Here is a 25,729-nt window from a genome sequence, read left to right on the forward strand (position 1 = left end):
TAGTGGGTCAGCATGGCTACCTTTGCTCTTCCAGTAGGCATCTAATTACAGTCCTTCTTCCCATCCCCAACTGAGCAACTTCAGTAATGGAGGGCTTAGCAATTTGTTTCAAACATTCAAGAAAGGGTGGTAGCTTTGGAAATGTATCTCAAGCCCAAGGGCTAGAGCAAGTTGCATATATTAGCTGCATGTAATTACCATAATTTGTAGGTCATTTCCACAAATGTGCTGGGTGCCAACTAGTGAGAGACAGATACGTTTCACTCCTGCAATAATTCTGGTTTGAATGGTTAACATCAAATATGCAAAACCCTAGCCCCTCACGCCACCCGGCCAGTGAATCTGAATAAGCTCTGGAGACCATGAGATTTCCAATGCTCCAAGCTAACGCTTCTCCCTGCCCCACTTTAAGCTTTAGCATGAAGACCAAAGCATGGCCCAACAAACATCACATTTTAGCACTGTTATGTGTGATGGGGTGGATTTAGGCGTTCTCTGTAGCATCAGATGTACAGGCTGCCTTTATTTTATCTTTACAAATGTTGATATTTTGAGCCTTCAATAGTAGTAAGAATTTTGATTGCAATATAGTTGTCACATAGGCAGCATTCAAAAGTTGCCAAACGCGTTTTGCACCTGGCTATTGGCCACTTGCGACCAAGTGAAGATGCCCGGGCGTCAGAATGGCACCTGACATCTCCACCATCTGGAGCTGCATGCCTGGGGATCCTTGGATCTTGACAGTTTTCACACACCAGCAACACATCTTGTAGAATTGTACCTGATCTATTTTATCTGCACAACCAGAATGTATTTCAGGAGCCAGAAGGTCATATTGAAAAACATGACTTACAAACCATCAAGCCCCAAAATGGCAACTAGGCATTCCGTTTTGGATGCTTCACTGCTGATATGCATTAAAAACTGGCAAGAGTTTTAACAGTCTGGATGGAAGGGTAATAATCAACAAGGAAGGTGGGTGGGTGCGTACCATCAATGTTGGGTGGATAAGATTAGGATCTTAACCATTGGACAGGACATCTTTTCCAGAGTTTTACCTGTAACTGAAAACCTATACTATCTCTCCTTTTCAAAAAATAAAAGTAACTATTTTGAAATCGTAGGTTCTGGACTTCATGAATGCCCAGCCGTGTTTTGAAGACTTGTGACCACTGCTGTTGGGCTCATGGTCTATACACTCACTGCGAGAGAAGAGGCACCCTTGGAATACCCTGCCAGGAAGAACAGGGTATGTATCTGCTTCTGTAAAGATCTGCGCTGCTCAGCCTTAGGAGGTGGTGGGGAGGAGAGGGGGAAATGCTCCCTTAGCTGTGTTGTGATTGCAAGTCAGGAAGCTTCGGAGAATGAATGAAAAGTTGTCCTTCCTATCAAGCAGTGTTAATGCTGGATGCTGGTAGATTAACAGTCTGGTTGTGTTAGCTTCGTTCCAATGGAAACTCTTAAACCTCTCTGTTATACTATTAGTTGCACTGGATTCCCACCCACTCCCCAGAACACCTTTGTTTATTTGTAGAAAAGTTTTAAGTTTTTCACAGTAGAAGAATTCCCTCTCCCTAGTTGCACACTTGGTGATAACAGGACATATAGTATTGCTCCTCAATTTCCCACATCTCTCACCTCATCTCCACCAATCTCCACCTCAAATGTCATGGTAGTTTCCTAAATGTGTACAGTAAAGGTAAAGGTAAAGGTACCCCTGCCCGTACGGGCCAGTCTTGCCAGACTCTAGGGTTGTGCGCTCATCTCACTCTGTAGGCCGGGAGCCAGCGCTGTCCGCAGACATTTCTGGGTCACGTGGCCAGCGTGACAAGCTGCATCTGGTGAGCCAGCGCAGCACACGGAACGCCGTTTACCTTCCCGCTGGTAAGCGGTCCCTATTTATCTACTTGCACCCGGAGGTGCTTTCGAACTGCTAGGTTGGCAGGCGCTGGGACCGAACGACAGGAGCGCACCCCGCCGCGTGGATTCGAACCACTGACCATGTGATCGGCAAGTCCTAGGCGCTGAGGTTTTACCCACAGCGCCACCTGTGTCCCTGTGTACAGTACTGCGTCTTTAAAGTCACATATTAAGCAATTTGTGGTTGTAGTAGACACATATACGGACTTTCGCATTCTGCAAGCATATGCAGGAACTGAAGAAAGGTTCAAAAGAAGTAAAGGTGGGACGGCAGAGAGAAGAATAAAGGAAATCCAATTTGTTGTAGTTGAGAATATCCACATTAAATAATGCTGCAAATCACTGGTGTTTGATTTATTGTGTGGATGAAATACCACACAATGAAGACAACTTGCATTTTATTTATAGCCTTTTTACCCTGCTCTTTAGTCAAGAAGGCTCTTATTACAAGGGACAGTAATAAGACGGTCTCTGCCCTCTGGCTTGTTATCTAAAAGACATGGCACATAAGGAAAAAGGGGTAGGAAGGGCAGAGGAAAAGGGCAAGCTCAAGCATCAGGTCTTAAAGGTGCAGCTCTTGCCATTACCAGCTGAAATGGAAACAGTTCGGGATTCCTCATGGAATGGTTGCTGCTAAGTGACAATCAAGGGGTGGTCAAAGGCATCTGGGATCTCGGCAGTAGCATGATGTTGACTGCTATGAAGTAGCTTTTTAGGCAGGACTAGCTAGAGTTCTGTGAAGTGGGTCTCTCTTGGGGGCTGCAGGACCCGTGGCAGTGGAATGTGAGATATAAAGTGCTGTCGTCTTGAGGGCCTTGAGTTCAAGGCACAAGGTGTTTTGTTTTTCAACGGTGAGCATGTGGGTGGCCAAGAACAATGCTTGGCAGTTATGCGGCACTTTGTGCGTTCAGAGTTATGTGCATTCGCTTCTGCAGGAAGCTAAAGCAGGCGTGCAGAGTTAATCCTGATAAAACAAATGGGACTGGGGAGAAGCTGAGGCTTGCTTAAGGCAGCTGAGTGGGGCCGGCCCTGGTCAACCATACGCCTCCCCAGGTGGCCTTGGGCCAGTCCCCATCTCTCAGCCTAGCCTATCTCCCAGGGTTGTTGTGAGGATAAAATGGGGGAGTAGAGAACCATATGCATTACCTTGGGCTCTTTGAAGGAAAGGTGAGATAGAAACATCATAAATGCCGTATTGGCCTGAATATAAGCTGCACCTTTAAAATTGAAGGGGGGAAAAGAAAAAAAGACAATACCCGAATATAAGCCACTCCCTTAAAATTCCGCAGGCATTCACACTCATTCCATTTTACCATATGTCTGTTTCAGGAGAGATATTGGAAAAGCCTATTTTTGTAAGTTCACAAATTTAAGCCGCACTCTCATTTTTCACGGTCGGAATTTGGGGGAAAAGTGAGGCTTATATTCAGGCAAATATGGTAGTTTTTAAAGTGGGGGAACTCTCTGTCTCGTACGTGGGTGACTAGATCTCAAGGATTGTATCCAACTATCCTATTGTCAGAGTAAACTCAGTGAAATTAATGGACCTAGGTTGGTATTGCCCATTATTTTCAATGGGTGTACTCTGAGTAAGGCTTGCATTGGATACAGCCCCATGTCTGGACCATTACAAAATGCACGTGAGGGCCAAACTATACATTCCATTAAGGATGTGTTTACAGTTGCGCCCTTAGAAGTGTGGCAAGTGCTTTCTTAGAATCATAGAGTTGGAAGGGACCCTGAGGATTATCTAGTCCAACCCGCTGCAATGCGAAAACAGGCAGCCATCCCATACGGGGATCGAACCTGCAACCTTGGCGCTATCAACACCATGCTCTAACCTCAGGAAACAAACAAGTGGTGGTGAAATCCAGATGAGATCTACAAGGTAGGGGATTAGCTCTTGATCACCAGAAAATGTTATCTGTTGAAGCTGCTAGTTGCACACATTGGTGCTGTCTGCTGAAACTAGCACTTTGCCGGGGGGGTGGGCGGAATGGGGGAATAACAGTGGGAAAGTGGTATGTGGGGAATGGGTTAAGCCACTCCCTCTTCATTGCACTTCCTAGTTGCTGCTTAAAAAACCAAACAAACCGAAAGAAAGCACTGGCCATACATGTAAGCATGCAGTTGTAAACACACTATTACCAGGATCTATAGCTTGCCTCAGAGTTTTAGGGAAATGCAGATTTGCATCTGGGTTGCTGGTTCCCCCTCGCACACAAACACCCCTTTTCAAGAACACACACATTTCCCAGATAGCAATGTGGGTTTTCTGGAAAACTTTGCCTTGGCAAATTTCCCAGAAAACGCTGGAAAATGTTCCAATGCCCTGTATCTTTAAAAGAAAAAGTTATTCCAATAGTCAGAGAGTTGAAACGAAATATTTGATTGAGGGCAAGGCAGTGGTGGTGGTGGTGTTGAAAATCGACAAAGTGTACACTTTTCAAGCCGTTCCTGGTTTTATTGAAAGCATTTCTATTTGAATATCTGCAAATAGCGTAAGACGGGATCCTTCCCTTAAAAATGTTAAGAGAGAGGGAAAAAGAAGGGACTGAAAACTTTCCCCTGGCTGCTTTTGGCACCCCCTGAGAGCTGTGTGGGAAGGGCCATAGCTCAGTAACAGAGCATCTGCGTGGCATGTAGAAGGTTCCTCTACATGCATCTAGGGCTGAGAAAGACTTGTATGAAACCCTGGAGAGCCACTATCATAAAGTGTAGACAATACTGAGTGAGATGGGTCACTTTTTCTGACTCAGAACAACACAGCCGAATCATTTGGGGGAATAACCATAGCTCAGAAGGCAGAGCAGCTGCTTTGAAGGTTCAGTCCCTGGCATCTCCAGGTGGAGCTGGGGAAAGACAACTGCCCAACGTTCTGGAGAACTGCTGCCAGTCAGTGTAGGAGGCTGTGCTGAGCTAATGAATGGTCTGGCTCAGGATAAGGAAACTCTGTGTTCCTGTTGCTTTCCCTGCCAATTACACCTGTTGAAATTCCCTAGTCTGCATCCTTAGAATCACAGAAGAGTAGAGTTGGAAGCGACCGTGAGGGTCATCTAGTCCAACCCTCTGCAGTGTAGGAATCTGTTGCCCAGTGTGGGCATCAAACCTTGAGATTAAGAGTCTCATGCGCTACTGACTGAGCTATTTCCAGTCAATGGTTAAAGGTGCAGTGGCCTTGGCCTCATTTTTACCCCCACTGGCCAGCCTAGTACTTGGTCTCTCTCCAAAAGCCTCTGGCAAGAGAGATTTGTCCATTTGCAAGCTGCCTCCTGGAGGGTGAGAAGAGGGTATCCAAAAGAGGGAATGAACAAACTTTTGGTACTGGCTCCTGAAGGAATGTGGTCCTTGGCAGAAGAAAGGTTGTTCACTCCAACACTTTTAATAATTCGCGTTATTTCCCCCCCCCCCAAAGATGGGCAGTATCAGCCTCAGTTTTTAAAGCAAAAGTACATAAGTTGGAGCCAGATATGATAAAACTTTTCCAGATTTCAGTATCTAATATAATCGGCAGCTGGTTCCTCAGAAGTGCCAAGCGCAGGCAATCTTAGCCAGATTTTTCTGCATCTTCAGAGTCATAAAGGGACCTCACAGGTCACCTTGCCCACCCCCTGCTGCTCAAGAAATCTGCTGATGCCGTGTCCCTCTGATAGTCGGCCAGCCAGCATCTGCTTGGAAACCTCTTAGTGAAGGAGAGTCCACGGTCTTCCAAGACGGTCTGTTCCAGTGTTGAACAGCTTGTACTTTCACTATGTCCTTCCTTATATTGGGTGCAGAGGTATTGGTACAATCACTCTTGAGGAGGGCCTGGGAGCTGCTTACATCAAGCCTGGGAGTTTCCTTACTTACAACACCCAGGAGGGGAGGCCTTGGAGACAACCAGGTCTCACATCTGCACCTCCAGTTATCCAGATGAGGAACTTGAAGAAGCCGCCTTATATGGAATCAGGTAAGTATGGCAAATGCACCCACCATACATTTAAAGCACACCGAACACACATTTAAAACACATGACTTCCCCCAAAGAATCCTGGGAAGTGTTGTTTCCGGCTCACAGAGCTACAGTTCACAGCACCCTTAACAAAGCAGAGTTCCCAGGATCCTTTGGGGGAAATCACATGCTTTAAATGTGCCTTGGATGACCTATAAGTGTATGGTAGTGGATCTGCCCTTAGTCCATCTAGCTTAGCAGCGCCTGCTACTAAACCAACTGGCAGCGGCTCTCAAGGATTTCAGACAGCAATCTCTTCCTAGAGACAAAAGGACGAACCTGGGACCTTCTGAATGTAAAGCACATGCTGTGAACACTGAGCTATGCTCCTTCCTTTGCTCCCCCCTCCCAAAAACCCCTATACCCCTCCACAAACAACTAGGAGAGCTGCTAATATATTCTCATTCCCCCCTCCCTTTGGATTGTTTGTTTTAATTTTAATTTTATTCCGTTTATATCTCGCTTTTCCTGCAAGGAACTCAAGGTGGCATTCATGGTTCTCCCCCTCCCCATTTTATCTTCACGACAGCCCTGTGAGGTGGTTTAAGCTGAGAGATGGTGATTAGTCTCCATGATCACCCAGTGAGCTGCTTTGCGGAGTGGGGTTTTGAACCCTGGTCTCCCAGGTCCTCTTTAACCTCTGCGCCATGTTGAAAACAGCACAGCTTTGCTCTTGAATCTCTCCCCTGCTACTTACGAGTGTTTCCACTGTAATGCAGCGCTGTTGTGTCCATTCGTTATGTTATTAATTAATTTTATGAAACAGTTCATTTTTAGAAATGGTGTAACTGTCCGTAGAAAATTGTTTTGGAAGGTTTTTTATGTATTTTTTCCATTGCAATAAACTTTCTGCAGAAAACATTCCATTCTGCACTGGTGTTGATAGTAAACGGTGGCCAAGAGCAGGAATTGCTCATCCCTGATATAGCAGACCTCTCCAAGTCAGTAAACAAAAGTGTTTTGAACCTTTTCCCTGCTGTAACCAAGGGCAAGTGTCTCTGTGGATTTGGTGTGTTGAGTGTGCCTGTGAAGACTTCCCTTCCGATGTGCTGATCTAATGCGTCCAATCGCGGCAGCGTCTTTGCTCAGTGGATTCTTGGTAGCGCATGTCATGGTGTGCTCAGGGGTGAACTGTTGGGGGGCTGTTGGTTTTCTTGTTCTTCCTTGCTGCTTCAGGGAGCTGCAACCCTCCCTGAACTCAAAGCCTTCTGGAGCCTGCTCTGTTAAGAGGCCGCTTTGGATATCAAGATGGAGATTTGGCATCCCAGCGTATTCAGCTGTTGATGTTTTGCAATATTTATTAAAGGTGGTTCTGAAGAAATAAGAAATAACACTTGTCAACACGCACATTTCTTAGGGAGCACTACAGTTTTTGCCAAAACGCGGCTTTTCTCTCCATTTAAACTTTTGCTTTATTGTATAGTTAATCAATATTTTGATTACACAGCAGCAGGGCCCAGTGGCAATCAATATGCCGATCATTTGTTAAAAGTCAGCATCTGGTAGCAATCTCCCTGTGAACATGTGTTTTTAATAAGTGGAAGAAGAGCTTTTAAATGTCTGTTTCATTTTGCAAACTGTTGCCCTTTCTCAGCTGCAAGCAGCAACATCAAATCAATCTACCATGTTTCTTACCGTTTTGCTCAGCAAAGCTGCTGAGGTTGAATGTATTAGATCTGAAGGATGCATTAAATCGGCACATCTTGAAGGGAAGTGGCACTTAGCTGTCAGTCCCTTCTCCCCGTGTGCCGTCCCAACCGCTACCACTATTCTGTGCTATCCACAGGTTGAAAGTCTGCTTAAGCGATCAAAGCAAACTTAATCCTGGATACATCAAGTCTTGTTGGACTGCACTTCCCATCAGCCCCAGCTGGCATGACTAAGGATGATGGGAACTGGAGTCCAACAACATCTAGAGGGCACCACATGGGCTACCACTACACTTGGGGTAAGGAGCATGTGAGAAGCAGAATCTCAACCTCACGTTATGTTGTTTCCTATTGATAACAGTCCCTGGGAGGACCCCCCTGTAGCAGCAGTAGCCTAAGCTTAAAGCATTCACGTTCAGAAAGGCTGTCCTTGATCTGTTGATTTGGGTGAGAAAGCAGATCTGGGATACAGATTTGCAGTTGCACATACAAGGTCTGGCAGTCTGTGACTTGTGGGATGCAGGAAGGAATAGGCTCTATTCCTAGCTCCACTCTACATCTGGCTCCACCTCCATAGCCACTATTTTGCCCTTGTCTCTGCTTGGTGGATGTTGGTGTTCTAGTAAAACACACACACACACACACACACACACACACACACCGCAAACCCAGATCCTACACGCCTGGAGTCTTGCCTACCTTGCCTTATGGCCCTGAAAATGGGTAGTGCATGCAGGAGTACAGATCCCTGGTGTTTTGTCCCAGGCCACTTTAAGGGCTTTGGTTAAGAAAGCTGGGTTTAGATCTAAGAAAACGATGGCAATGTTGGCTTCCAAATCATAACGCCTTGGTCTGGAGCAGGTGTGGGGAAACTTTTGGCCCTCCAGGTGTTGCTGAACCACAGCTGCCATCATCTCTGGCCCCTTGGACATGCTTGCTAGGACAAATGGGAGTTGTAGATCAGCTCCATCTGGATGTCCGAAAGTGTACCACACCTGCTCTAAAGATACTATCTACATCTTTCTATGGAAGCTAATGTTGGTATGCAGTGGTGACAAAGAATATCAATATCAATTGCAACTACAGCTGCCTCCCTTGCTAGTTGTGGAATCGCTTTTAGAGAGCTATTTCAGGCTTGCATGAAGCATTTAAGAGTGCAACATGGTCCTTACTGGGACTTTGAGGCCCAACTGAACACTTGGAACAGCTGCTCATGCAGGTTTGTCAAATGATTTAGACCGGTTGATGACTACTACCGGTGCCCAGTTCCTTCCTCCTGAGTTGTTCTCTTTTCCTTCCTCTGTACAGAAATTGTCCTCACCTACCCAGTGTCCTCAAAATAAAAGTGAGCTTTAACAGCGACGGTTTCATCAGACTTGCATATTTATATGTAAACAGTGGCATGCAAATTAGCTTTGTTAGCAACCTTTCCTGAACAGGCTGGAATGTGTTGCTCTTCTAACTCTCCAGCCAGGAACTGCTGTTTCCTTTATAGAAGCCGCTTGGCCTGAAGACGAAAAAGAATGTTTGGCTTTGTAGAGGCGGCGTCTGCGCCCTCCTTGTTGCTGCAAACACAACATGCTTCTCCAGGGACACCATGGTGTGTTTAGCACAGTCACAACCTATTTAAATTTGTCTCCTTACTACCCCCCCCCCCCCGCAGCTGATTTTGGACCAGGGCTATTGTCAGTAGTGGGTCACTTAACATCCAAGTGTTAAAGATGCCAGCGGATGGGGGTTACTGGTAGTACATCCACGGCGACTTTTATCACAGTTGTGGAACTGCTGACAGCTCTTCAGTTTGCAAGATAGATTTTGCCATTGAGACTGTATATAGTGCAAAGGTATGGTAGGTTTTTTTGGGGGGGAGGGAGGGTAAAACCACTAGACCGCATTTGGCTCTTAGATCATTAGATCAGTGTTTCCCAAACTTGGGTTTCCAGCTGTTTTGGGGCTACAATTCCCACCATCCTTGACCACTGGTCTTGCTACCTAGGGATGATGGGAGTTGTATTCCAAAAACAGCTGGAGACCCAAGTTTGGGAAACACTGTACAATTTCATAGGTGGGGAACTACAGCCTTAGGGTAAATTCACCCTTCCAAGTTTCTCTGTCTGGCCCTTGGGACTCTCCCCAGCACACCCCTTCTCTGCAAGACATGTCATATTCACTGGCCCTCCTTGAGTGTTTTTGCCTTGCTGGAAATGTGTCATTGAATATTGATAATGTCTGTTGCTTGCCTACATGGAGGGCAGATAGGGGTGTGTGAATGTGTGTATGAAGGCAAAATTTACATTGCTTGCTCTGTCCAGCTTTGTCTCTGGCCTTGTCCATCACTGGCATATGGCCCCTGGAAAAGGTTGCCCAGAGTAGAATGTGGCCATTGAGCTGGAGAAGGTTCCCCACCCCCGAACATACACCCTCCATTTTGGATTGCAAGGCTCATCCCTCACTCAAGCATGTGTCAGCTCTGCTTTTTAATGAATTAAAAGCCCCTGGCTTAGCATTTGGTTGCTGTGGTGTGCAGTCAGGGAGTTAGGTCAGCAGCAAACCTGCCACCACTGGTATACAGCCCCTGAAAGGTTGCCCAGGAGGAAATGCGGTCCTTGGACTAATACAAGATTCTCCACCTAGGAGAGCAGCATTGGAAGTCCCACCTTTGCTACGGCCCAGCCAGATTTTGGTCAGAGTTGGTTCTTCACTTGTGAAATAATAACACACAGGGTGGATGAATGAAGCAGACAGACCACAAAGGGCTCTGCAGATTGCAAGTGGCATGTGGGAATTATTTAGCAGTAACAAAAGCATTTGGATTCTCATTGCATTAAGGTACAGTAGAATTGAATGCATGTTTTGGCAGGTGCTGTTGAGGAAAGCCTCTGTGTCTCGCCTGCATCCAAGCTAGAAAACCCCTCTCATCATGCGAGTTCCTTAAGCTCTACTGACAGGCGCTTAGAAACAGAGGTGGTTTTGCAGCCGTCTCCTCTGTTGCTTTATACCAGGGATGGGAAACCTTTATTTTGTTGAGGGTTGCATTCTTGGGGTGGTGGTATTTTGTCTATGTGTTGGCAGTGAGGCCAGAATCTAAAGTGAGTGGGGCCACCCATTCCTTTCTCTCTGCCTGTGCTGCTGCCCTGTGGACAGCATAGGAAGGGACACATCACTCTTTCCACAGATGTGAACTGATAATTTGCATGCAGCTTTCACTCTGCCTCCTTCTATTACTCCATCTGTTTCAGGTTCCCTCTCCCATTTCCCACCCTCCAAACTCCTTTCCTCCCTCGGACTCCTTCCACCCACCTGAAATTAGGCCAAAGGCTGCACCCTTCCCAATCTCTGCTTTACCCCAAAAGTTTCTGGATCAAAAAGAGTTCTATCAGTTAGGGCTGGGCGATATCTGGTTTTCAACATTGCGATGTATCGCCAGCTGAACATCACAGTATACTGATATATCACGATGCTTGAAATAAGGATGGAACTATCTAGAGGCAAACAGTAGGGCTGGGTGTTATCTGGTTTTCAACATTGTGATATATCACCAGCTAGACATTGCGATATCCAGTGGTACCTCAGTTTTCGAACGTAATCTGCTCTGGAAGACCATTCGACTTCGAAAACATTTGAAAACCAAGGCGCAAAGGGCGGTCTGCAAATTCAGTAGAGAAAATGGGGGGGGCGGGACTCAGCGGAAGCCGTTCAACTTCTGAGGTGCGTTCGAAAACAGAGGCATTTACTTCTGGGTTTTCGGCGTTCAAAAACCAAAACGTTTTACTTCCGAGACATTCGAAAACCAAGGTACCACTGTACCGATATATCATAGTGTTTGAAATAAGGATGGAGCAATTGTAGAGGCATTGACTGGCTTCACAATTCTTCCCATGTTGTGATTTTTGCATAACACACATCATGTTTCGCGATATATTTCCAGGTCAAAAATTATGAAGCTGATATCACGATATGGGCTTCAAAACCTCTGGGGAAAGACGTACCTCTTAAAAGCATTTAAAGCTGATTTATGTATATGGTGGACACTATTTTTTTCTGGAAAGGCTTGTCCAGTGAGGTGAAGGTAATGGCCCTACCAAGAATCTTGTGCATTCTTAATGGTGCAGATTGAGAATATGTCTTACTGAGATCTAGAGATTAGATTTCTAGAAATTAGAAGCTCTTCCCCTTGTTTCTTCTGGTGTTTCTATCTGCTGGTCCAGCTGATGTCTCTCCTCCCCCTCCTATGCTGCTTTGCTGAAGTCTTCGGTGAGAACCTGAACGCTAAAATTGGCTCACCGCTCTGTCAATCCACCTATGGGATGTGCATCATTTATTCTGATCCTGGGATTTAGATTTCCACATTGCAGGTTGTGGGCCAGCCTTGACACAATGGAAGCCCGGGGGAAACCCAGTACTTCATAGATGGGAGAAATCAGTGCAGACACACTCAATCTGAGAAGGACCTTCATATCGCTGCACATGAAAAGGAATTATTTAGAGCTTGAAATATTGTGATATAAAGAAAGATATATCCTGTAGCTGGTGCATGAGAGAAATAGAATAATTACTGTTCCATGCTCCAGATCTACATTTCAAAAGAAATGTTTGAATTGCTGATACAAAAGCATGTGTTTGGGGATGTGTGTGTGTCTCACATAGTTCATCTTCTCCTCTTCACTCCCACAACCAGTCTCAGGTTCTGGAGTTGTTACCTTATTTACAAGGCTGGCTTACCTTGTTTTGGTGCTTGGTTTCTGGTGCTTGGTGTTCATAGGACTGTCAGACAAACTAGCAGAATATTAGACTAGAGCAGGGTTTCCCAAATTGGGTTTTTGGACTACAGTTCCCATCATCCCTGACCACTGGTCCTGCTAGCTAGGGATGACATTTGCCTGGAGAGGAACCTGACTTTCAGTTGAGCTGTTGGGTGATCCTCTTTTCATGACAGTTCCTTAAGATGTTTGATTCCGGTGGAGTCCTTGAAAAGATGTTAGAAGGATGAACTCCCATCAAGCTCTTGCAATCATATGAATGATGTTGCAATTTGGGGGACATCATATGAATGATGTTGCATGGGACGCACATGACACATTGCTGGCTGATAGCAAAAGCAGGACCGGAGTAGGACAGAATTGGTTTTGTGAGCCTAGCTGCTGCTGCTACTTCGCTTCCCAGTAGTGACTGCCTGCTGTGTTTTGAACATGAAGATTCATTTCACCGGTCTGCAGAAGGTTTATGAAAGATTCCTACAGTGGTTGCATCGAGATCTGCAGAGCAGCTCTTAAAATAATAATTTTTAAAAACCACTCTTGGTTAGGACAAAAGGGGAACTGGTGGTTTCCCTCCAAAATCGCAGTTACAATTTGGGTAAAGTGTGTGAGGCTTTAGTCTAGTTACACTTCCTCATTTTCTAAGGCGGTTGGACGGACCTCTTTTCTCTCTTAAAGGAACTGAGCTTCCTTGTGGAATTTCTCCTCCAGCTCACGGAAGTCTCAAGGCACTGCATTTTGATATGTCACCTTGGTGCACAGAATCACAGAGTTGGAAAGGACCACAAGGGTTCTCTAGTCCAACCCCTGCAATGCACAAAACTTTTTGCCTTCAGATTGAGAGTCTCGTGTTCTGCCGACTGAGCTGGTGTAAAGGTGGGGAGCTGATTCAGCCCAGGGGCCACTTTCCTTTCTGGGCAACCTCACGGGAGCTCTGTGGAAGTCATGGGCAGGGCCTGTGGCCAATGCAGAAAGAGCAGTAAATGTGAATATCTCCTTTATACAGCAGGCTGAGTTTCTTCACACTCACAAGGTCCTTTCTATCATCTATCCTGACAAGCAAGAAGTTCATCAGAGTTCAGGGACACATTCTAGCCAGGCAAACACACATGAGGAGCAGAGCAGGGCTGGTGAGGGATGTGGCGTGGGAGGTTGCATGGTTTGCAGACAGTGATACTTGGAGTGACATATCTGGCTCCCAGGCCTGAGGGTCCCCATCCCTGTTTTAGATGGAAGAGTTCAGCAGAATTGCTCCACTTTCTTCCCCTCTATTCCACACAGCCTTCCAATTTATTTATCATTTTTATTGATTTTTTTATTGATTATGATACATACATTTTATCTATGTACATTTATAAGTAGATGATTATGAACCTAAAATGTTATTCATATAACATGGTACAGTGGTGCCTCGCAAGACGAAATTAATTCTTTCCGCAAGTTTTTTCTTCTTGCGAGTTTTTCGTCTTGCGATGCACGGTTTCCCATAGGAATGCATTGAAAATCAATTAATGCGTTCCTATGGAAACCGCCTTCAGACCAGGTCCGGGGACAGTCTGTCCCCCGACCTCTTCTGAAGGCTGGGGGGGGGGGGGAGAGAAGGGCTTTTCTTCCCACCCCCAGCATTTTAAAAAACCCCGGGACAGCAGAGGACTTCTCCACTGTCCGGGGCGATGTAAAAGCCCCTGGGAAGGCAGGCAGGGGGGACAAAGACTTTTGCCCCCCACCCGCCTTCAGAAGAGGTCCTGGACCTCTTCTGAAGACGGGCGGGGGGCGAAAGTCTTTGCTCCCCACCGCCTGCCTTCCAAAGGCGTCCGGGACAGCGGAGAAACGTGCTGTCTTTCTCCGCTCTCCCGGGAAGGCAGGCAGGGGGGAGCAAAGACTTTCGCCCCCCGTCCGCCTTCAGAAGAGGTCCAGGACCTCTTCTGAAGGCGGGCGGGGGGCGAAAGTCTTTGCTTCCCCCCCCGCCTGCCTTCAAAAGCCGTCCGCGATAGCGGGAAGCGTTTCCCTGCTATCCCGGACTGCTTTTAAAATGCTGGCGGTGGGGAGCAAAGCCTTTCGGCCCCCGCCAGCCTTCCTGGACCTCTTCTGAAGGCCGGAGGGGGGGAAAGGCTTTGCTCCCCACCACCAGCATTTAAAAGAGGTCCCCGGAGATTTCCCTATGGGCTTTCTTCTTGCGAAGCAAGCCCATAGGGAAATTCGTCTTGCGAAGCGCCTCCAAAACAGAAAACCCTTTCGTCTTGCGGGTTTTCCGTCTTGCGAGGCATTCGTCTTGCGGGGTACCACTGTAATGTTATCCGGCTGTAAGAATCTCTCTTTAGAAAGTCAATTCATTAGAAAGTCCACACAATGCTGAAAGGTTCACTATTTGGTTAAGATTTAAACAACTTTTTATCCCACTTGCAACAAGAAAAATACAGTAATGTTAGAAAATGGCAGCCTGTTGTAGCCAATGGTTTTACAGAATTTATCCAGAGCTGCAGCTGTCAGAAGTGAGTTAGGCTTCCGCAAGGAAGTGTAGACAGCTATCATGGGAAGTTTAGGGGCTTTTAATTATGGAAAGGCAGCATAAAAATAAAATTATATAGAAGTTCAGACTTCTCTCTGAGCTCTGTTTTGATTTGGAAGTCTGAATGCGAGTTCTCAGAGGTCATTCAGAGGGAAGTAATAGTTCCTCTCTATTCTGCCTTGGTCAGACCACACTTGGAATACAGTGTCCAATTCTGGGCACCACAAATTAAGAAGGATGTTGACAAGCTGGAACGTGTGCAGAGGAGGGCGACCAAGATGATCAAGGGTCTGGAAACTAAGCCTTATGAGGAGCATTTGAAGGAGCTGGGTATGTTTTAGCCTAGAAAAGAGGAGACTGAGAGGAGATATCAAATATCTCAAGGGCTGTCACATGGAGGAGGGAGCATGCTTGTTTTCTCCTGCTCTGGAGGGTAGGACTCAAACCAATGGCTTCAAGTTGTCAGAAAGGAGATTCTGACTAAACATTTGGGAAAACTTTCTGACAGTAAGAGCTGTTCAGCAGTGGAAGAGACTCCCATGAGAGGTGGTGGGCTCTCCTTCCTTGGAGGTTTTCAAGCAGAGGTTGGATGGCCATCAGTCATGGATGCTTTAGCTGAGACTGCTGCATTGCAGGGGATTGGACTAGAATCAGTGGTGTCCAAACCTTTTTCCAAGAGGGCCAGATTTGATGAAATGAAGGGCCGTGGGGGCCGACCAAAGTTGCTGAGGGTTTTTTTAGGATTTTACACCAGGAAATAAACTGTCACAGGGGCCGGATTAAACTGACCGACGGGCCGGATTAGGCCCCCAAGACAGACTTTGGACATGCCTGGACTAGATGAGCCCTTAGGGTCCCTTCCAACTCTACAATTCTATGATTGTCACTTCATCCTTCACTTTCTAGCATGGGATTCTACTTTAGTTTTCTCCTCTCTAATGTGGCCCAGACACTACAGCAGAAGAGAAATGAATATAGAAGGGAAACAACTCCCATAAGCTCCATCCTTTGTGGAAGTTGGAAGTCCACAATATCTGGAGGTCACCAAGTTGGACGAAGGCTTCTTTAGAATATAAGACACAATCCCTTCCCCAAGTATTTTGCGATCTAAAATTTGGCACAGGCAGCCAAGGAATGGAGACAGAGGAAGCTGCCTTATACCAAATCAGACCGTTGGTCTGTCCAGCTCACCATTGTCTACACTGACTGGCCGTGGCTCTCCAGGGTTTCAGGCAGGAACCACTACCTGGGGATGTTGGGGATTGAACCGGGCAGCTTCTGTGTGCAAGGCAAATGCTCTGCCGTTGAGCTAGAGCTCTTAGAGAAATGGCAACAGATAGGGGAAGAGCATGTATGGCTTTCATTTATGTATGCTTTCACTTGGCTACTGCAGTGTCCAGAGGACGCTGTAGTCGTGCCAAAGGTGTGTCAGGAAATGTGGGCATTGAGTAAGGATTTAAAGGAAATGAGAGGTGTGACAAGAGAGAGGCAAGAGATGAAAAGCAGAGTTTGGCAACAAGGTTGGCTGGTCCTGGTGATAAGGAAGCTCTCAGGGACAGGCTGCAGCTCACTGAATATTATGCATGCAAATACCCCTGGTTCAACCTGCAGCATCTATAAGTAGGCCTGGGAACCCTTGTCTGAAACCCTGGAGAGCTGCCAGTCAATGTAGGCAGGCTCTGAGCTCAGTGGAACAATGGCCTGACTCTGTACCAAACAACTTCCTGTGTAATGCTGCTCATCGCTGATGTTAGGCTTGTAACTAGCTAGTCACCTTTAATAAAGTGTGTTCTGCAGGGTTGTTTTTGTCTTGGTCTGTTTAAAAGTGTGTCTTTTTTCCCCTCTAAGCACCCAGCCCAGAAAAAGCACCTCTCTCCAAAAATATCGCCCTCTAAAAATATTTTTGGAAATGTTGACTTCTTTCCCCGCCACCCCTCCAGTCGGCAGCTATTAATGGACAAATGTTGTCAGGGCTACCATGCAACCCGATTACAGAACAATTTGCAACACAACTGAACCCAAAATAGTAAGAGAGAGTTCACTGTTGTCTGTTGCAACAGATGTTCCAATTGCTTGGCACCTGGGTTTGCTGCAGCGTGTTTGCAGGCCAGCCTAGGTGGGGAAGAGAACATCACTTTGTCCTTCCTTGGCATACAAAAGAGGTCTGCTCAAATCTGCGAGGAAGCTGGGTTTGTCTGTGGAGCCTTCTGCTTTCCAGAACTGAAGTGGCAATGGGCTGCAGTCTCTGGCCAAGCAGACATGGAGGCTTTCATGCATAACTTGACGGGAGTGAAAAGTGAGTTGCCAAATATTTTTTGCTATGTTGGCCTTGTAAAGCAGAGCTATCTCTCACCATGTTGGGCAGTCAGTACTGTAAGGAAGAGCTCACTCTAAGCTCGCTGATGAAAAGCAGACATTCACCATGCAAGTGTGATTGCTGGATTGCCAAACGGAGGTGACTTGAATGCACTAAAAAAGTATTATAAAAAAAGGTAAAGGACCCCTGGCAGTTAAGTCCAGTCGCAGACGACTCTGGAGTTGCAGCACTCATCTCGCTTTACTGGCCGAGGGAGCCGGCGTTTGTCCGCAGTTTTTCCGGGTCATGTGGCCAGCATGACTGAGCCGCTTCTGGCGAAAGCAGAGCAGCGCACGGAAACGCCGTTTACCTTCCCGCTGGAGCGGTACCTATTTATCTACTTGCATTTTTGGTTTGCTTTTGAACTGCTAGGTTGGCAGGAGCAGGGACCGAGCAACGGGAGCTCACCCCGTCGTGGGGATTCGAACCGCCAACCTTCTGATCAGCAAGCCCAAGAGGCTCAGTGGTTTAGACCACAGTGCCACCCGTGTCCCCCCCCCAAAAAAAAGTATTATAGGCAGTGCTATTTTTTGAGAAAAAGAGGTGCTGGAGCTCACCATGAATGTCTCCCTTGTTCTCGTATAATGGCAATGGCACACACAGGTGCCAGAACTGAATTCCTGCTAGGGAAGAACCCTGAATATAGGAATTGCATCTTATATGTTGATATACCATTCTTCATCACTAGATTCTGTGGCAATTTACAATATGAAGAAACAATATAATAGATGCCCTTAGATCCAGGTTTCCTAAATGGTGCTCCACGATATGTGTGAGGAACACACATACTAGTGCCCCGGACTGTGGGAACTTTCAGGAAAAGTTCCAGTTCTAAGGCTCGATGGCTCATAATGTCAGTCTTTTTTAGAATAATACCATGGCTTAAAAGAAAACTGGAGAGTGAATGCCACTGATTGGGTGCCACATTGCAAAAAGGCTCCCTTCTCTTACTGTAACTTACCTCACCTCGGGTGTTGGGGCATCCAGAGGAAAGTATTGGCTAAGGTACCCTGCAGCCAACCTTAAAAACCCTTTAGAGATTCCTACGCATACAACTGAGACCTTCTCCTGCCTCCGTGAATTTGAAATGTTCACAGGTAGAAGTGAAAGTGTCTGCATCGATAACAGACTTCTCAGGACCCTCTTCAATCCCTTAAACAAGACATAAAACTGATTAAATACATTGCAGTGTACTTTTGCCCTGAGTCAACTTGCATTCTCGTTCATGGATTTGAGACTGTTGGAGACACACCTTCTGAATGCACCCGGGTCCCATCTCTGCATGGAGACTGGTTCCCCATTGCTTATGTAAATCCTTGTTTATATACTCTGAATCAGGGGAGGGAAACTGCAGCTCTACAGATACTGCTGGACTGTAGCTACCATCAGTCCCATGCAGCATAGCCAGTGGTCAACAATGATGACAGTGGCAGTCCAGAAACATCTGCAGAGCTACAGATGTCCTCCCCCCTTCCCTAAATGCATCAGATGTTAATTGGTATTCTAATTGCTAATCCTCTGTGCATGACATCTTGGCCAAAATGCTTTATGCAACTTGGTGTCTGTGTACTTGGAAGCAGCTAGCCTTCATGTATGCCCTGGTATGAATTAACCCATCAGCAATGAGCAATGGCCACATAAATGAAGCTGCCACCTTTGAATTTTGCTTTGTGGTGGTGACTTGAGCTTTGTATGTGCCGCAGCCATTGAAATTTCCTTCTTTCAAGATTTCTAAACCATGTCCCTGTTTTTCACAGTGTTCCATGGAGAGACCCTGATGCGTGGGTGGAGAGTCGGACTCATTGCTGCAATGCCTTCCTGCTCCTCTGAGGATAGCATGTAAGTCCTCTGTTATGGTTGCTCTCTCGTAGACCAGACAAGTGTGCTTCTCAGACAGTCTGGACCACTCTGCCATTAGCAAAAGACAGCCGCTCTTTTGGCAAGCCAATATTATAGCTGATGTCTTTGGAGGGCTGTTTGTGTCTAGAGGGTGGTGTGAGCCAGCAGTGAGGGGGCGCTCATCCATTGAGGGGCGCACAGCCACACACCCCTCATTGGACAGGTAGGGTGGAGCCCGCACCTCACTGCTGGCTAGCAGGATCTGACACCGAGATGCTTATTTACTCGAGTCTAATGCGCCATCTAATGCGCACCCAATTTTTTTGCAGCATAATTTGGCCCAAAAAAAAAGGTGCTCATTAGACTCGAGTAAATGTGGTATATTGGAAGCTGCCTTTCAACTTTCCGATTCTATGGTCTGTGGTTGTATAATTCTATCCCGGCTGGTTTATTTACCTCCATAAACAACACAGGCCAAATGCCTGCTGGATGGAAAATGAGTATCACTCTCCTGATTTATAAGAAAGGGAACAGGAATGATCCACAAAACTATCGGACAATCTAGCTCTGAATTATCTGTTCTGCCTGGCAGTAGCTCTCCAGGGTCCTGGCCAGTGATCTTTCCCAGCACCTGCTGCTGAGATCCTTTAATTGGGGTAACCAAGATCAAGCCTTTTTGCAAAAGCATGTATTCTACCACTAAGCTGTGGTCCCTGCAGCTTTTCATAGACATAATCTTTTGTCTCTTACAATCGTATTTTCAGTTGTGAATTTTAAGAAAGTGTTTGGATGCAAAGGGGGGGGGGACACAGTACAGCAGCCAAACTCTCCTTGCTCCTCTGTCTAGCTTCCTGCAACTAGGAGTTCAACTAGGAGTGCACAGGCGGGGAGGGGGTGGGGGAGAGCTGTGGCTCCAAGTTGTGCAGAGTCAAATGTAAGCTTACTATTGTTTGATTCCTTCAACCAGGGGAGCTGGAGTCTTGATTAAAACTGATGATGGTGGTGGTGGTGGCGGCGGCGATGATTTTAAGAGGATTGATTGACCTCTTAAGGAGGTGGAGCTATAATCAGACTATCAGACTTAAGCAGAAAGCCAAGTGTGTGTCAGAAAATGGAAGCACCTTTTGAAACCTGGACAGTGATGGAATCGTGCCCCTTGCATTCTCCTGGTATTTGGGTTCACTGCAGGGTCACTTCAGAATTGCAACTAAAGGCAGGTTTGAAGCCATGCAAGCTGGCCATCTCTATCTCTTGTGAGAACTTATTCCATAGTTTAGCTTTGCACCCTGTGAAGAAGTACTTCCTCTTGCCTTTCCTGAATTCAGCTTTATTGGATGTCCTCGAATTCCAGTGTTATGAGAGAGGAAGGGAGGGGAGCCTATGTAATTAATCTTACTGTTGTTGTGCAGTTGCCTGTGGCCACAAGCAATAAACACTTACTTTGAAATGAGCTTTATGCAAATCTGCACAGAGCTTCTGGTTAGTTTGTGGGTTTAATGGCACACAATGCTAAAGGATTAAAATAAGTTTCACCCTCCTCAAGCCCTCATCTCTCTTCCCCATCCCAAAAATGGGTACGACTTTGTGCGTTTTCCCTTCACCAACTTTTTATAGGTCTGTACGCACATTGGGTTTTTGAATGAGTGTGATGGGTGCCATCCCCTCTGGTCACACGCCCCCTCTGCTAATCACCATCACCCTACATATAGAGACAGAAAGCCCTCACACTTAGCTTTTTCAAGGGATCTGGGTAAAAATGTGTTCCTGTAAAATTAATCTGAGCTTTACTCCCTTGGGAGGTTGTGGACTCTCTCCTTCGTTGGAGCTTTTAAAGCAGAGGTTGGATGGCCATCTGTCATGGATGCTTTAGCTGAGATTCCTGCCTTGCAGGGGGTTGGACTAGATGACCCTCAGGGTCCCTTCCAACTCTATGATTCTATGTCAATGATGGTTTTTTGAATGTGTTGTTTGGTAGTTTCCTCTGCTTAAATGAGTTCTGGTCTAACCGAGTAAAACAGTATGTTAGACTTAAAGCTGAGAACCTAGGGTTTATGCCTCGCCCAAAGTGTGGACCGTCTTTATGAAATTCAATGGGCAATTCCTGTTTCCAGTTGAACTTTGGTAATCTGGCTGGCAGGCACCCTTGGGCTGGCCCTATAGAGACCTGGAGGGTGAAGAATATCCTGTAACCTGTTTTGCAGGAGCCTTTGCTGTTCAAACAGCAAACTTCATGTGGGTGTCAGAAGCAAATGCGCTCTCTCTCTCTCTGAACTCATTTTATGGCCTTGGGCAAGTCTCCCTTAGCCTCTTGTTCTTCCCTACTGAAAATCTATTCCAACAAATTGTGGTTCTCTACTCTGCCTATAAAAATTAAAAGTGCAATATGCTTGTCCTACTTAGAATAGGCAGGTTGAAATAAATGGGCATGACTAATGAAGGTCCATTAATTTCACTGGGTCTACTCTAACAGAATTGGATATAGCCCTAAGTTCTTTTTAGTTCTGTCCATAAGGGACAGCAAAGCTTCCGTGAGCATGAGTGTAGGGATGTTTTTTTGTGCATGAGTAACATTTAATTGTAATCGGTGTCTGCTTCCTTCTTGCATTTGGTCAGGTTTGTAGGGTCAGTGGTCTTCAACCTTTTCAGACCCAGTACCCACTTTCAATCCAAACATGCATATAGGAACCCATGTCCTAACCTTTTGTCATATATTTGCATGTTGGTAGTACTCCTGTTGCAACCCACCTTGGATCAGGCTGTGACCCGCTAGTGAGCTCTGACCCACCAGTGGAAGACCAATGGGCTAGGCAATTGCCCTTTTCCCTCCTGCCCCATATGTCCTGCCATGAAAGAAGTTGTCTGAATTTGCATTTGCAAGTAAGACACAAGTTTAGGCTTCAGTCACGTGAAGTCATTTGGGTGCTGTCCTGCAGATTACCTGCTAGGAAGCCAATTCTGGAGCAGACTTTGAAAGTCTATCCTCCTTCAGCCAAGAAATATTTCCCAGCTTGCCTCTGGTGTGAGCTGGTTGCAGATTTGACGCTGTTGGATTCAGGGCTCGATAGAGACAAGGAATGGCTGGCTTGGTACAGCAACTTAAGAGATGATAATAATAAGACGTAATTGTCCACCTTGAAGCATACTGATGCATACTGCTCATCTTCCTTTGCCAATTCACCGCCAGCTGGGAGTGGGTCACATCCACTCGGATTTCATCTTTCCAACTCTCTTGACTGGCTCTTGTTTGCATTCATGCTCTGCATAGTAATGGGACACACCTAATTCTTGCATTGCTGGGGCCTTCTGGCATCATTTCTCTCTCCTTCTTGTTTTTGTGTGTGTCTGTGCATATACACACACAATTCTGCCAGCTAAGGATAACGTGTCATGCATCTAAAATAGGCTCTTCATAACCATCCCACCTCCCACTGGCCTCCTCATCCCATCCTATTGTGGGAAGAGCCACTGCTTTGTTCTAATGGTGCTTCCTTCTGTGTATGGCTTTTTAAAAAGCCAGAACAGAGATGTCTTGTTCTACTCCCTTTCTGCTGCTGCTGTGGGATTTGTGTGTGTTGTTTTGATTCTGCCTTTCTATCAGAAAAGAGATTCCAGGCAGTGAGCAGAAGAAGTTTGAAGCAGATGCACTACTGACATTTTCAAACCACAAAACAACAACCCATAGCAGCAATTATCGATTCACCAGCAGTCCCAGTTTCCTGATCTTTCAAAGCCCTCTTATGGAGGCAGGTCTTCAACGTGTGGTGTGGAAGGGTTACGCCATGATGGGGCCAGGTGGACCTTCCTAGGAATGGCATTCTGCAAGAAGGATGCCACAGCCAAGAAGGCCCCGTCACTCATACCACCTGTTGAATTTCAGAAGATGGAGTGACATGGAGCAGGGCCTCGGATGCTGATCTGATCATGCATCACAGAGGTGCGTAAGGGAGGCAGTGGCTCTGGTATCTTCATCCTAGGCCTTCTCAGATTACAGCCACTGTCTGCTGATTTTTGCACATGTGCTGCAACAGCAGGCAGCTATATGCCAGGATGTTTCATCCTCTGGGACTGAACCTTGGGCCAGGTGGGTGAGTTTGAGGGCCTCTTCTCAACCGGTGGTCAGGGCTGGGTTGGAAAGGAGGCAGCATAAATTTAGAAGAGACTTGAGATAAAAAAAAAAAACAGCCACCACCATCCAGAGACTGAGATACACTGCTGCTGAATAACAGTGCTGGTCCCTGTTGCCAGTCGTTATATGTTACTTTCATAGAACAGCTAACTAAGGCTGAGCTATGGATCAAAAGGTCCCTGGTTCAAATCTTGCCCTGAGGCAAGTTGCACTTTGTTCTTCCCACACCCCATGCGTCTTGGCTCTGCGCACCATTGGCATGCAGCCTCGGGAAGGTGGCCTCTAAGGATACAGACCATGGGCTGAAAAAAAAAGTTATGATGAAAACTAGATTGCTCTGAACACCTGAAAGTTCTAATACAGAGCTTTCCAAACTTTACATGTTTGTAACACGTGTTTTGGACATGCATCATTTCGCGTGACACAGTAATTCAGTTTTGCTAGCAAACCAGAGGCTAAACTAACCCCTTTCCAGCCCCGGGAAGAGTGCAGGGAGCGTTCACGCAACACACCTACACATTGCAGCCAACACACTACAGTGGTGCCCCACAAGACGAATGCCTCGCAAGACGGAAAACTCGCTAGACGAAAGAGTTTTCCGTTTTGGAGGTGCTTCGCAAAACGAATTTCCTATGGGCTTGCTTCGCAAGACGACAATGTCTTGCGAGTTCCTGCTGGTTCCCCCCCCCCTTTTTTCTAAGCCGCTAAGCCACTTATCAGCTGATCCGATCAGCAGATAAGCCGCTAAAAGCCGCTAATAGTGCTAATCTGCTAATCCGTCAATGGGCTTGCTTCGCAAGACGAAAAAACCGCTAGACGAAGAGAATCACAGAATGGATTCTTTTCGTCTTGCGAGGCACCACTGTACCATGTTGCGACACACAGTTTGGAAAGATCTGTTCTAATACCAAGTGTTGAGTGTGTGTCTGTGTGTATCTATATCTAGAGAGGGGAATCTTAAAAGCATCAAGCAGCATCAAACTTCAGACAGGTTTTCTCCGGATCTCAGAAGAATGCAGTTAATCAGTAAAAGGATATGTTAATTACGGTGGCTAACAATGTTAAATGTTTTAAAGCAAGATGAAAGTGGAAACATCTTCAACTGCTCCTGAAATACCTTGGTGAAGGGTGGGATATCATTAACGCCAACTTTGGACTGTGTGATTACTGACTGGGTACCACAAACACACATCCGCTGTGCATAGGGAATCCTTTTATACTTTCCCTCCAAATAGGCAGAAGGCATTGTTTGGAAATGAAGGACCATGAAAGCTTTTCTAAGAGCAGCAAAAGTTCGATCTTGAAAGTACTGTTGAAAGTATTGATTTCCCTTTAATGAACTGAAACAAGCGGGGAAATGCTTGGAATTGGCTGGCAAGTACATTTCCCTGAGAAACCTACCTCAAAAATTCTTTTTCGAATGAAAGATATATCCGTACAGATTTGGGAGGTCTGAGCACCCTCAAAGTCAGATTATAACAATGTTAACCAGCATTGGGCTCAGTGTTGTTCAGTGAAACATCGCTTCCAAATTACTTTCCTCAAAATCTACCCATCTCTCCCCATAAAGTAGGGATGATTTATAAGTGGTTGCCTTTAAAAACCGTACTCATCAGAGGTCTGCCTTAAACCTGAAAGTATTTGCTGCCCCTTTTATGACAAAAACTTGCATCGTTAGCATATCTGCCTCTGGAAAGGCAGATAACTTTTGCATTCTCTTGTTACATAAATTTGGCGTATTCATGGAGTGTGCCAGGGAGGCTGCCCTGGCAGAGCTGAAAGTTTTGTAAAGATGGTGTCGAGGAGCTGGCAGCCTCCAAGATAAAACCAGGTTTGAGCACTCACTCCAGTTGGAAGAGAGCAGCGATGTGCGTTATCTGGCCCACTGGCACAACATCCCTGTGAGGCGGGCTGCTGTGCTTCCAAGAGCCCTTAAAGACAGCTCTGCACTGAACACAGTTTAGTCTAGCCATGATTAGAACCATCTGGCATCTCAGCCAGCCTCAATACTCCATGTCCTTTTTAATGATAACTTAGCAGTTTTTATGGGACTGGATCAGGGTGGGCAACATGCAATCCCTCTGATTTATCCCACAGAAGGCAAGTCGTTCTGTCGCCATCATAGCCTTTTTATATTGCCTTTTTATATCACTTCTTATACCCCCCCCCCCTTCCCCAGGCACATTGCTCCAGCACGGGGTTTTTTGGTGGGGAGGGTGCAGGCCTTTAGATTTCCACTGTAAAATCCAAACTTTGGAGACTGGTAGAAGAGAAAGTGCAGCAAATGGAGCCAGGAATCCAAACTTGGCAGTAGCTCGATGCAAACTGTGGGTATCGTAAAGCTCCTTGGATGCTTAGCTATTAAAATGCATTTATGGTTTTTAAATAGCTTCCTGAAAAAGATTCTGGGTCAGAGTCATCTGTCTCGGCAAATTCAGCGCATGAATCGACCTCTTTGTAACCCTGTGTTACAGTAAGAATTTTAGGAATTTCCTTTGATTACCTCTTGCCAGTCGGGAGAAGCCACAGCTGCTTTCTAGGTGCAGAGGTGAGGAAATGTGGCGTCACACAGTTTAAAGGGT

The 25,729-nt window shown here is 46.2% G+C and overlaps 1 protein-coding gene across 4 annotated transcripts in view; it reads left to right on the forward strand.

The window, feature by feature from the left end:
- DCUN1D3 (defective in cullin neddylation 1 domain containing 3) overlaps window positions 1-25,729 on the forward strand; it is a 38,587-nt gene that overhangs the window by 3,866 nt on the left and 8,992 nt on the right. For 3 of the 4 annotated variants that reach the window (XM_083474537.1, XM_083474538.1, XM_083474539.1), the window contains exons 2-3: window positions 1,125-1,249; window positions 18,940-19,021. The gene's annotated coding sequence lies outside the window, so the exon portion shown is untranslated. Of the gene's footprint in view, window positions 1-1,124; window positions 1,250-10,307; window positions 10,328-18,939; window positions 19,022-25,729 lie in introns of those variants that run through there. The other variant, XM_083474540.1, reaches the window with a different exon arrangement.

This window comes from Podarcis liolepis (genome assembly GCF_965112155.1).
Source record: "Podarcis liolepis genome assembly, chromosome: 14".
Classification (NCBI taxonomy): domain Eukaryota; kingdom Metazoa; phylum Chordata; class Lepidosauria; order Squamata; family Lacertidae; genus Podarcis; species Podarcis liolepis.